Raw genomic sequence first — 12,323 nt, 5'->3', positions numbered from 1 at the left:
TCTGCCCTTTGTGAAGGCATGTTGGGTTTCCCCAGTCATGTGCTTCATTTGACTTGTGATGGCCCCCAGGAGGATACGTTCCATAACTTTCCCAAGGACTGAGGTAAGACCGATGGACCTATCATTACCCGTATCCTCTCTTGAGCCCTTCTTGTAGATAGGGGTAACATTTGCCTTCTTCCAGTCCTCTGGGACATCCCCCAGTCTCCACTACTTCTCAAACACATACCTGAAGAACGCTTTCTTGTTATTTTTGATGTCTACAGCCAGTTTCAATTCAAGCTGGGCTTTTGCTTTTCTATCTGCATCTCTGCACACTCTGGCAATGTCACTGTAGATCAAAACAGATAATCCTCCACTTCTCCATCCCTGGTATGCTTCTCTTTTGGTTTTGAGTAGACCTTTACAGTTTCTAAAGCTTAACATTGTAGTGCTGACACCCACTGAAAGCAGAGGTCGAAATAATTGTCTTCTTTTATCTGATCTTGCTTCATGTCTTTTTTCATACAAACGTCTGAATCACTATTAATCATATTTTATTAAACTAAAAGTAGGAATTTGTTTCTGTATATGTTATAGGGAATCAATGAGTTCATTATAAGCTACTAAATGGACAGAAACAGGCCTGTCCACTGCGTGTCATAAAACATACATTCTTAAGAAGGGTCCTCTTGCTTCAAGTGAAAGGATTTAATATTTTTGGGGTAAGAGAAACTGAGTTCCCTTCTGCTGTCATAAAAGTCCTATTGGGAACAGGAAGAATCTTATAACCATCATAAAGTTCTACAGAGTTTATGGAAATATTTTTACCTTCCTAGGCGTCCTCTAATTTTCATATTCTTCAGCTGATTCAAATTCAGTCTTCCTGAGAACACATTTTAATATAATTTACTAGTAGAACCTTTTTAATTATCATCAGCTTTCCTCCATCCCACTGCCTTACAAAGAAGATATCATGTTGTTTGCCCAGCCAGTTTTTTCTGTTTTCTCCAGTCAAGCTCTCCATGCTTTTAAACTTTCTGTTGTTGATAATGTTTACTATTACAGGATCAAATGCTGCTATACTTATGAAATTTAAACTTCTGTGTGATGGATATCAGCAAAACGCAATGCATAACATATTCAGTTGACGAGATGATAACTTGGTACAGAATTTTTGGATGAGGATTCAGTAATATACTTACTTTAATAATAACAGAAGATGTTTCCTTAAAATACTTACTTTAGCAAAGGACGTCTCCTGAAAGATTCCATTAGCATGGATTCTTTTTGTAAAGTCTCAGTATTTCTTTGCTGATACATCAATATTTTTGCTGAAACATCAATATTTTTGCTGAAACATCAATATTTTCAGTAACCCATCTGCTTATACTACCATTAAAAAAAAGTTTACTTTCTATTTAATTCCCCTTTGCACCCATTGTGCCAATTTTTTCCCCAGGGAATGAATTTGCAATGTAATTCTGGTGAAGTTTCGCTGTGTGTTCAGAAAAAAAAATTGTTCTGCAGCAGAAACAGGACATTCCAAGGTGTTCTGTCCCTCAAGAGTTTGTAAAGATGCTGGTTCCTAAACACAACTAGGCAGGAAGCAAAAATTGGTAGCTTTGCATAGCATTTATTTATAAGAGTTGACCGTACTTCAAATGCAATTTTTCCTACCATCTAGATTAGATTCATCAGTAGCCAATCTAAACGTCTAATTGAAGAGTAGCTTTCTGAAGAGTCTGTAACTGTCGCTTGGCTTCATCCTTCTCTGTTTGTTCCTAAGGTTTCTTTCCTCTCTTGTTTTCCTTCTGAAACAACAATGCACTCTATTTTGGGGTTGCTAGTCATGATTCCAGGAATGGGAATCCAACTCTTGAGTACAACAGGCTTTACATAGTAACTTCTTGGCAGAAATTCAGAAATGCTTTGACCAAAGGGAAGAAAAAAAACACCCAGAATAAGGGTAACTTGAAACGAAAGACACTCACAGAAAAAAAAAGAAAAAAGGGAAAAAAGACCCCATAAAAAATACCTTCAGAACATGAAAGACTGAAGAATTGAGATAAATTGTGATATTTGTTTTTCATGCTTAATTGAAAGCTTTTTGGTACTCTATCACCAAATATCATGAATACTAATATACTTCTCTTCTAAATGTGTATGTGTATATGGGAACATTCTAACCCCAAGCTTGCCAAACATCAAGTCCTTCTGTTTGCTCTCTTTTTAAAATTAACTCTTGATGGAGGAATGGTTCCATTCAGCAAGGGAAGGAGTTTAAGGTTTCTCTAAGTCTGGGGAATTAGCATAAGAATGGTCCTGGAAATGATGAACTGTCTAAAAGATTATTCTGCTCACGAACAAATGGTCCGCTGTTCAAGGGTACCTGTGTGGACTCTGCTTCTCCCTCCTCCCCCCACCTCCACCCCCTGCAACACTGAAGAGATGTCTTTGGAGGCAGAGCCACAACAGGAGATTTGGGGTTTTGGCACCTGAATGTGTCTTTTTATGTTTTGCATGACAAATTCCTTTCCCTCTTTATAATTATTTCTGACCATGCTTTGCTCCACTATTCATCTCCTCTTCTTGAAATGACTGTTTCAGCTGGAAGAATGTAGACACCTAATATGGTGCTTCTCTTACACCTCACAAGCTTTAGAAGTAGGTACTCTCTTCAGTTCTGTCCTGTAACAGTTCTTTTGGGGTTTTAAAGACCCCAAACCCCTGGGTTATTTTGTTCTATCTTTCCGCTTCCATATTTATCTTGCCTCGCTCCATCCTCAAATCAGTTAAGAGAAAAAAAAAAATGAATGCACAGGTTACAAAAAATACACTTTTCCAAAGAAATTACACAGCCAGTTATTGCCAAGGTGAACAGCCTCTCTTCTTTCAACATTTATTTATCTGTTGCTAAACACACCAAGGCAGCTATCATGTTTTAAACACAGTCTTTTTCAAGCTATTTAATAAAGTGTACTGTGTATTTATGACTCCTTAACCAGAAAACCATACCCTAATGGATATATTTCAAGTTCCTGACCCAAAACCCTTAATTAACTGTAAAACCAACATTCTTATTCTTCTTCAGAGGAGTATTATGTTAGCAGATTTGGAAGTTAGTTCTGAAGGGGACTGTTTTTATAGTACCACAGATCCTGGGGGGGGGAAGTAATTTTCTATTCCAAGAAAACATCCACCACTAGCACCAGTGAGAAGCAGAGCTCTGGGTTTTGTTTTTTTTTCAAAGCCCTAATGACTAGTTTTTATTCCATAATCACAGAGTGCCCCTTTCACCTGATGATTTTTGTTCAGTGTTCAGTGCACTTCCTTTCCTGCTCCATCATTCATCAGCTATGAGGTCATTAATTTTAAATGGGAGACTCTCAGTAACCAACAGAGAATTTCATTGTATATCAAAACTTCTCCAGCTGATAAGTTAATTTGTCAGTAAGGCGGCTCGGCAGCCCTTTTGTTTTGCATGGAGTTTTCCAGACAGTCCTCTAGGCTGACACCACAGAAATCAGGATCACCATTTACCATGGGCCTTCAGTCTTGAGGGAGGTCCTAAAAGAAAACAGAGATGACATATTTTCCCCTGTGCTCCCAAGGTCTCTGTACCTACAACTATCTCTGTTCTACTGTCTGCTGGAATGTTTGATCATACTGCCAATGTATGGACGCATGCCAGAAAAATGTGTATGGCCATTAAGGAACATTTGTTCTCCGGCTGAAAGGGCCCCTTTACACATGTCTGTCCTGAAAAAACCTGTACAAAAGCTTAATCTCCAAGATATGACAGCTAACAAACTCATTACAATCCATATGGGGTAGGGAACAAGTGGGATACAACAAGGAGACCAAGTAGTTCAGATGTCCAGTAAGTCTTCACATCAAAAGAGCAATCAGAAAAAAGCTTTGGAGCCTGTAATGGAACCAGTATTTTATCAAACTAGGCGTAGATAGCTGTGTTGAGGAAACTCTACAACACACACGGGATCTGCTATGGAGATCCGTTAAAAATCTTGTGGAGTTTGGTGAAGCTCAGCAAATTGAAACATGCTGAATTAGCACAAACTTCTCTGTCCAAAGAAATTTGACAGGTGAGATCATCTCCTCTGTTATGACCTGAGTTTACCCTATGCAAATTTTAAGGTCAAGGAAAGGGAGAGGAACAAGCATGTGCTTGCTTTGTCAGTGCTCTAACCTCATATAGGCTATGGTGGCTGAGCTTCAGTCTAAGTCAGTCCGGGCCTGGCCAGAAGAATTGAGAACATGATGCTTTCTTCATTCCTCCTATGCTATACAGAGCTTTGGTATAGAGAGGTGCTTCACCTAGCACGCACGCTCCAGAAACGTGTTCTTTTTTAAAGTGAGGGTCACCTCTCATACCTGTTTATGTGGACAAGTGAAATAAGGCCAAGTTTGCAACACCATGTTATGATAGCTGCCCAGTACAGAGTTCTCCAGTGTTACTCTAATGGTCTTAAAACCAGCCCTTCCTCTAGTTCACGTTGCTTTATATGCAGAAGGGACTAGTAGGACTTGTCAGGAGGAAGAATGGATGGAGGTAGAACTTTGGAGAGCTTCTGCATATTCGGTTTTTCACTCAGAACTTCCAAGGAGAAGGAAAAGCAAAGGATGTGCCTATGCATTTATTCCTGGAGAGGTCACTGGTGATGGCAATGTGCTTGGAAGAGCAGCAGTGGCTATCTTGCAAATGTACATCTGCTTCTACTACTGCTTCCTCACTGCTGCTCTCTCTTTACTTTTGACCATGGCATCCCCACAGTTGCACTTTTTCTTTCTTTTTTTCACCTTGGTGACCTGGTTTCAGCTGGGATAGAGTTAATTTTCTTCACAGGAGCTAGTATGGGGCTATGCTTTGGATTTGTGCTAAAAACAGTGGTGATAATGCAGAGATGTTTTAGTTATTGCTAAGTAGCGCTTACACTGGTCAGGGACTTTTTCGGCTCCCCATGCTCTGCCGTGTGCACAAGAAGCTGGGAGGGGGCACAGCCGGGACAGCTGACCCCAGCTGACCAACGGGATATTCCGTACCATATGGCGTCATGCTCAGCGTATAAAGCTGGGGGAAGAAGAAGGAAGGGGGTGGATGTTCGGAGTGATGGTGTTTGTCTTCCCAAGTAACTGCTATGCATGATGGAGCCCTGCTTTCCTGGAGATGGCTGAACACGTGCCTGCCCATGGGAAAGAGTGAATGAATTCCTTGTTTTGCTTTTGCTTTACTTCCGGGCACAGCCCTTGCTTTACCTATTAAACTGTCTTTATCTCAAACCATGAGTTGCCTCACTTTTACTCTTCTGATTCTCTCCCCCGTCCCACCAGGGGGGAGTGAGCGAGCGGCTGCGTGGTGCTTGGCTGCTGACTGGTGTTAAACCACAACACTCGGAAATAATTCAGTTCTCTTTTCCAGGTGATGTTTGAGGCCATCGCTTTGATTCTGACGAGCTACCAAAGTGAGAGAAGCAGACCTCCGTTCTGACTACCCTGCCACTGCTTCCTCTTGGCCCGGACCATCAGGATCACAGCCGAAGCAGCCAAGGATTAATTACAGAGCTGTGCAAGAAAGGAGACCCTTGGTACTGGAATTATTGCTGATATCACAAAATATTTTGAATGCCTTCAGCCACAGGGCCCGATCCTGTCAGCAAGCCACATGCAGACCTCCCATTAACTCTATGGGTGTTCCACAGGCAGGCAGCTGGGGACTACCAGCCCCTCTCAGAAGTGTCTAATAGATCTGCATAGGACTATGAATGATGCATACCAACATGTGATTCTCCACATGTAACGTAAATTCAGCCTTACTGCTGAAGTGTTGCAGTAGTTGGAGGAACACGCTTCTCAGATCCATTCCCAGACTTTTATGATTCAGGGTAGTTAACTGGAAATGCAAAAGTCGAGTCGCTGGGTGGCTGCTCATATGGAATTTTGATGCATCTGTAAAGGGGAGAGAAGTCAGCTCTTAGCATACTTTCTGCTATCAAAGGCATGCTGGGCAGTAAAGTTAATTGCATTACGCTGTGTTCAAACAAAAACGCCTGAAAGCAGTTCTGCCTAGCTATGTGAATATGTGCACAGAGCTGTGTATGTGACTGTTGCAGTAAAGTGAAAATGCCTGTCAATGACAAAAGAAAAGAAAAGAAAAAAAAGAAATATGTCAATACTACCTCATGGGGAATTTTCCCTCCAGTTTCTAACCAGTAATATACTCCACTCATTTGCCCTTTAAGACATTTTCAAAGAAATGGTTTCTTGATCATAAAACAAATCATGACACAAAAAAAACCCTACCAGAACAAGACACTCCATTGCACATGCTGCATCTTAAGGGAAAGGATGAGACAATAAACAGCACGTAACAGATGTTATTCATGTTGCTTCACGCACTGTTGGGAGGCTCTCAGACACTATGGTTCTGAGCGTGGTGAAGGAGCCCATAGACACAGAGTAAGGTCACTAATGATGGATCTTATTTAGGAAACAATAAAAAAAAATATGAGTTATATATGCATAGTCAAGGTACTAACAAAAGTAATAATCTTGAAACTTTTCCACCCCACTACAGCCCTTACAGTAAAATGTTAATACAATCTTTCAAGAATCCGAAAATTACTAAAGATTTCAGATTATTTAACATTTCTGAAGTAAAATATATATGCAAAATAACAACTCTGTAACAGCTTTGAAGGAGTATCTGGAGCTGTGCTAGCTTTGAATCATGGAGTTTCAAGGGAATTTTTTATTATAGTTTTGGCTCCAGTGCACTCACACCATGTGGGTTTTTGCTTTGAGTTTTAGGTTTGAATGGACCAAGTACTTCAAAGCAAGACTCTAAATCAGGAAAATGCACTGAGTTTCATATGCTTTCCACTCAAAACCACACCTTGGCCCAGATTCCCTCACAACAGAGCCCAGCCTCACTTGAAACTCGGCCCACGTTTGTTGAAAGCGTTTACAAATCCCATCAAAACTGGCCCGAGTTTCAAGTTTGTAATAAAATCCAAACCCAAGAGCTCTGCTTGGCTTCAAATGTCATTCTGTTCTAGTAATTTCCACTTGTTTCCGTTAAAAAGAAAAAAAAAATTATAATTCATGCTGATTTCTGTCTGTTGCACTGGTAATACTGGGTTAAATCCATTAATTCATCAGGTTATTTCAGATTTGCACCAGGGTAGGTGTGAGCAGGTTGAGCAGAGGTTTTATTAAGATAAAGGTGGGAAGCTGGGTATACTCCAAGACCAAAATTCCAAAATGCAATGCGTGCCTTTCTGTTGAAGTTAACAAAATGCAACTGCAGCCCGTAGGCTTCCTTGGGTATAACCAAATCCTTCTGGCTTCAAACATGGCACTCAGAGTGCCTCAGCATGGTGCTGTGCCAAAGGGCAACATCTGCCTTGCTGAGCCCAGGCTGCGGCAGCTCCAACATGCTGGCTGCCCCCGCCACACCATCCCACTCCCTCCCTCCACTTTCTCCCAACACCAGCTTCTGCAGAGTGACTGGGTGAGCAGATTTGGGCACTCTCATTTGTTTCCAACTGCATCCAAGCTTGCGACCAAGCCAGACTTGAAGCAATAACGTTGACTAAGAGAATGGATCATGAGGGCACCAGCATGGGCAGGAGCACTAGATCCTGGATTTAGAGTGGCTTAAACAGCCATGAGACCACCCCTGGGCTAGCAGAAACAGGATTGCGTGAATACTAAAGCCTCTACATTCACCAGATTCTACTATCTCACCATACGTTGCAGATTTGCTGGTGCCTAATCTATCACGTGACATTAAGAATGACATCACTGACACACCTATTACCTGATCTGCCACCAGATCGCATTGTCTGAAGAAAGCCCGCCACGATGAAACAAAAAAAGCCTGCAACTATCATGCACAGCAAATCCAGTCACCAAACCATAGTAGGGAGCTATCTCACAGGCAGATCTTAGTAAGAATAAGAGAGGCAGCACTGCAAAATCCATGTAGCAACTTCACAGTTGCTACCTGATTTTAGAGTGAAAGCTGAGACACTGCAGGGATGTTATATGGCGGGTAAAATGCAATGGCAGTCAGATTTTTTCTCTGGATGCTCTTAGACTGGCTATCCTTTTTGCACTCCCTCCATCATGAATCCTCAGGAGAACTTGCCCTGACCCCATGGCGGTACTACAAGCAGGAGTCAGGCTTGCAGCGCTCTGCCTCATGAAACCACTCCCTTTGGCTCTGTTTTTCATCCTCTCCTTTTCTCTGGGGAGAAAAAGGAGCTAACTGAGCTAGGGACTGGGGAACCAGAAATGCACACCATATTCACATCCTTTTTAAATGAACCTGTTCCAAAAGACAGGTTTGCTCTGTGTGTCCCACACCCTTTTCCACCTCACCCTTCATTACCCCTGAATGAGAAATGTGTCATTAAATAGCCCAGAGCTTCGAATAGTGCCTTCTGATCATGACAGAAATACTTCTTAGCACTGGAAGGACTCTTCAGAGGTTCCTGCAGTTTGCTCCCGCACTTTCTTTTCATCTGGTGACAGTCCAGAAGCAGTTTTGAGCAGCTCCGTCCCACCCGGGGCTGCTCTCACCCCTCCCTTCCCCAACCCTTTTCCACTGGAGAAAAGCCGTGGGCTGGAAAACAGCTACCTGAGGCCCTGAGCCATGAAAAGATGCGGTTGGAGCGCAGGGAAAACAAAGTAAAACGCCATGAGAAGGCAGCCCCCCGCTTCCCCCTCCTTCCTGCCCTGGGCCCACCAGAAGAGGCCGGAGCAGGAGCCGGCAGCCGGGCCACAGGGCTGTTTGATTGCCTAAGCCTGGTGGCCAGACAATAGGACCAGAAAGAATGGCTGCTTCCTTCCTTCCTGTCGAGTGTTCTGCCTGAGTGAGCAAATTCAATAGCACTTCGCTTCGCAGCAACACCAGGCTCTCTCGCACAGGCGAAAATCAACAAAGAGCCATTCTCGGGCATTTCCAACTGCACCTAAGCCAAGGCACTGAGCTGTGGAGCCATCCGGCCAGGGGAGGGGGGCGGCGCGGACGTCGCTCGAGGGTGTGCGGCCAGGCACAGTAAACATCCAGGTTATTGTTTATGGTGAAGGACTGCCTTATTATTATTTTTTTTTTTAATGTCAGGCACCAGGCGGTTTCATTCTCCATGCCACCCCTGATCCTGCCACTTATCTTGTATTTTATTTTTTTAAGTGCTTCTGCTAAATTAGCTGTTTTAGACCCCTCCATAACAGGCTGGTTGAAGGGCGCTATGAGGTACTCAGGTGTAACTAAACTAGGAGAAGGTGACACAAGATTTGCTGTGTGCAAACCACAAGCCTGCTGCTTTCTTCAGATTCAAGTGGTCACACATTGAAATCACACGCCAACAATGAAAATAAAAAAGGTGTCAGTCAAGGAAATATCTGAGAAAAGCAGGTAAGCAGATGACAAAGATTGCACTTGAGTGGATACGAACTGAAACTTTGTTCCCTATAAATTCCATAAGAAGGTAAGATAATAATTACAGATTGCCTTTTTTATTAGTATCAGGCTTTTTTCCATCTTGCAGATCCCACTCTTTAGTTCAGTGCTGTGCCAGACTAAGAAGGAACATCATGTCGCTAAAAAGGCACGGACCCGGGATGCGCATGCCCAGAGCTGCCAGTCAGAAGTCACATTTTCTGTAAGCACTGAGTTTCTCAATCCTAGGGCCCCTGAAGAGGGTTCAGTCCATGAAGCTTTCCCCACGCAGTAATAAAGAGCGTGCTCAGTTTCCCCGCTGTCTCTGCAGCGCAGTCTCTACGTCGCTTTGCAGCGCAACAGTTGGTCCCACGGGATTCCTATGCATCTCAGTGAGGCATCTCCTCTTGTTGTACAAGCGTGGCATAGGATGTGGCTATACCAAGGGACATATTCTTGTGAACATCTGGGTTTGTTGATTCAGCGTGTGTGGGAAGAGGAAGGGGGAAGCGCAGAAAGTATCTCAAAAAAGAAAAGCTTACACGGCATCTTTGGAGTGATCTCTCTCTCTCTTTCTCTCTCCTAAAAAGCTAGATTTTTGCTTTTTGTCCATGAAACAGGCAAAGTAAGATTTTGCACTTGCCTGCTGCATCTGTTTTCTCAAGCAAAGACCTGTTTGTTTTTCCCATTGTGTCTGAACCATATTTGAAACAGACCACTGAGCCAAGTTACATCAAGCCTGTTTCTTTTCTTTTCTACTTCTGAACTATGACAGATTATCCTAACCCATCTGCAGGCATGATTAAAAATATGAAAATCATTTTTGCTTTTCTTTTGAACTGCCTTTGATATAGTATTTGCTGTCAGATAATCTATAGAGTTTTAACATCTGGTAATGTAAAATGGTATGTTATTGCAGCTGAAGAAAGAACCATTTATATATTTTTATAGCGAGTTTTTTGTGGCATCCAAGATTGCAATTGTGGCTTCAGTTTACAATAAACTTGTGGTGGTACATTTATAAGTAAATTATTCATTTTTATGCATCAGAACATAGTTTATAACCCAGAGGAAAAAAAAATCCCAGCACAGAGGTTCTTTATTAACATACACATATTGCTTACATGATTACTATGATAAGTGACGTTCAAATATGTCATCACCTAATCTTAGGAAACCAGCTCAGACAACTTTCTATTAAGCAATAACCTGTAAATGACAAAACAATATCTATTTCAGTCATTGCACAGTGAAGGCTAGATTACTGTAGTTGAAAGATTTTTCTTTTTCTCCAAGAGCATTCAGAAGCAACACGCAGAGAAAAATTAACAGTTGAAGTAGAACAGTGGTATAGACATTGATCTTTTAGAATTTGGCATCAATGAAAATTCACAGAATTTATAGATACAGCTGATCTAGTTGTAGCCATCAATGTTTACAGTCTGCTTTCCTACAGAAATATAGTAGCCACTAACTTAACATGACGCCCACTCCTGGTTTGGTTTGCCTTGGTTTGCCTTGGTTGTTTTAATCACTGGAAGAAGCTCATGATATCATGCATTTGGTTTACTGCTGGCAAAAGTAGGAACCTAAGAGGATGGGGTATGCATCCCAATTACTTTTTATCCAAATTCAGGCAAAGTTTCCTTAAGGAAGCATTACATTATTGTTTGTCCAGTGGAAAAGAATTTGCAACTAAAGGTGAAGAAACTGATTTAGATCAAAGAACACCACTGCTGGTCTGTACTCGGATTGCCCAAAATCTGGTAGTTGTTAAGAATTTAGTTAATGCTATTCCTTAGTTGATATCTTCTGGAAGTGACATGCAGGTAGCTTCCCCACTGGCCTCAGCCAGAAGCATGCATCACCATCAGGAGATTTCAGCCTCAAGTTTGAAGATTCCACACGTTCAGGTATGTCATATTAACTCTGAGGGCAAAACCAAACAAACTATCGGATTCTGGCATCTGGGAAGGTGGTTGTTGGCCATCAGCCACTCGTTATGATGCAACCCCCTTCCTTTTAGCACCTTCTGTTCTTTTAAAATGGTCTGATGGCTTTTTTTTTATTATTATTATTTTTAATCTCCGCTGTAGTCAGGCTAGAGAGAGGTCAGATGAGTCAGACATTGGTTAAACCAACAGAACTGAGATAATTTTTGACAGTTATGTAACTTCCCACATTCATTTTAGTAGTTTGCTCATTCGTCTAGTCATACCCACTAGGACTTCCCACAAGGTCCTAGGGAAAGCTGAGAAGAAAACTATTCAGTGTATTTTAGACTATATATTAAATACTCTCATTAACCCTATGACGTCTGCATTCCTCACAGTCTTTTGATACGTTTATGTTCTGACTGCACCTGTGAGGTAGTCAAATACTTTTACAGGTGGGGATCTGAGGCACAGTCTACACCGTGGCTGGAAAGTGTGGCAGCAGTGAGGACAGGCACAGGAGAGCTGGTGGTAGCCAGACTAGCTTGGGCACTTGCAGAAGTGTAGACAAAGCAGCTCAGGATGCACAAATCTGCCTGGGACCCTCGGCATTTAACCCACATTGAAGCCATGCCATTGGAGTCATTCCCATCTGCAGTTCCCAATTTAGAGTAAGTGGTTTGCTGAACCATATAAAACAAAGTTATCACAATGGTTCTTTTGATTAAAATTGTTACAGGGGCCACAGTGGCCTTTGAAAACAGTGGGAGTTGACAGTGGTCTGCTAGTGCTGCTAAAAAGTTCAGGAATGCTGAACTTTAAGGTTAGGTTGTCTGACTGCAGTGCAAATATATGCTAAGTGACTTGCCCAAGGTCATTTGTATTATGATATCTATAGTAGAGCAGGCACTGAACACTGATTTTCCATAGCTGTGGTTAGTGCT

At 42.1% G+C, this 12,323-nt stretch overlaps 1 protein-coding gene across 1 annotated transcript in view; it reads right to left on the bottom strand.

The window, feature by feature from the left end:
* Window positions 1–2,421: 2,421 nt before the first annotated feature.
* The window catches only part of SPRY2 (sprouty RTK signaling antagonist 2), a 40,017-nt gene continuing 30,115 nt past the window's right edge, over window positions 2,422–12,323 (bottom strand). Inside the window, exons 3-4 of the transcript XR_010371113.1 lie at window positions 5,774–5,946; window positions 2,422–3,549 (exon numbers count right to left, since the gene is read on the bottom strand). The gene's annotated coding sequence lies outside the window, so the exon portion shown is untranslated. The remainder of the gene's footprint in view (window positions 3,550–5,773; window positions 5,947–12,323) is intronic.

This window comes from Phalacrocorax carbo, chromosome 1 (assembly GCF_963921805.1).
Source record: "Phalacrocorax carbo chromosome 1, bPhaCar2.1, whole genome shotgun sequence".
Lineage (NCBI taxonomy): Eukaryota > Metazoa > Chordata > Aves > Suliformes > Phalacrocoracidae > Phalacrocorax > Phalacrocorax carbo.
The sequence above is the reverse complement of the archived record's forward strand: the minus strand, read 5'-3'. Positions and strand labels throughout refer to the sequence as shown.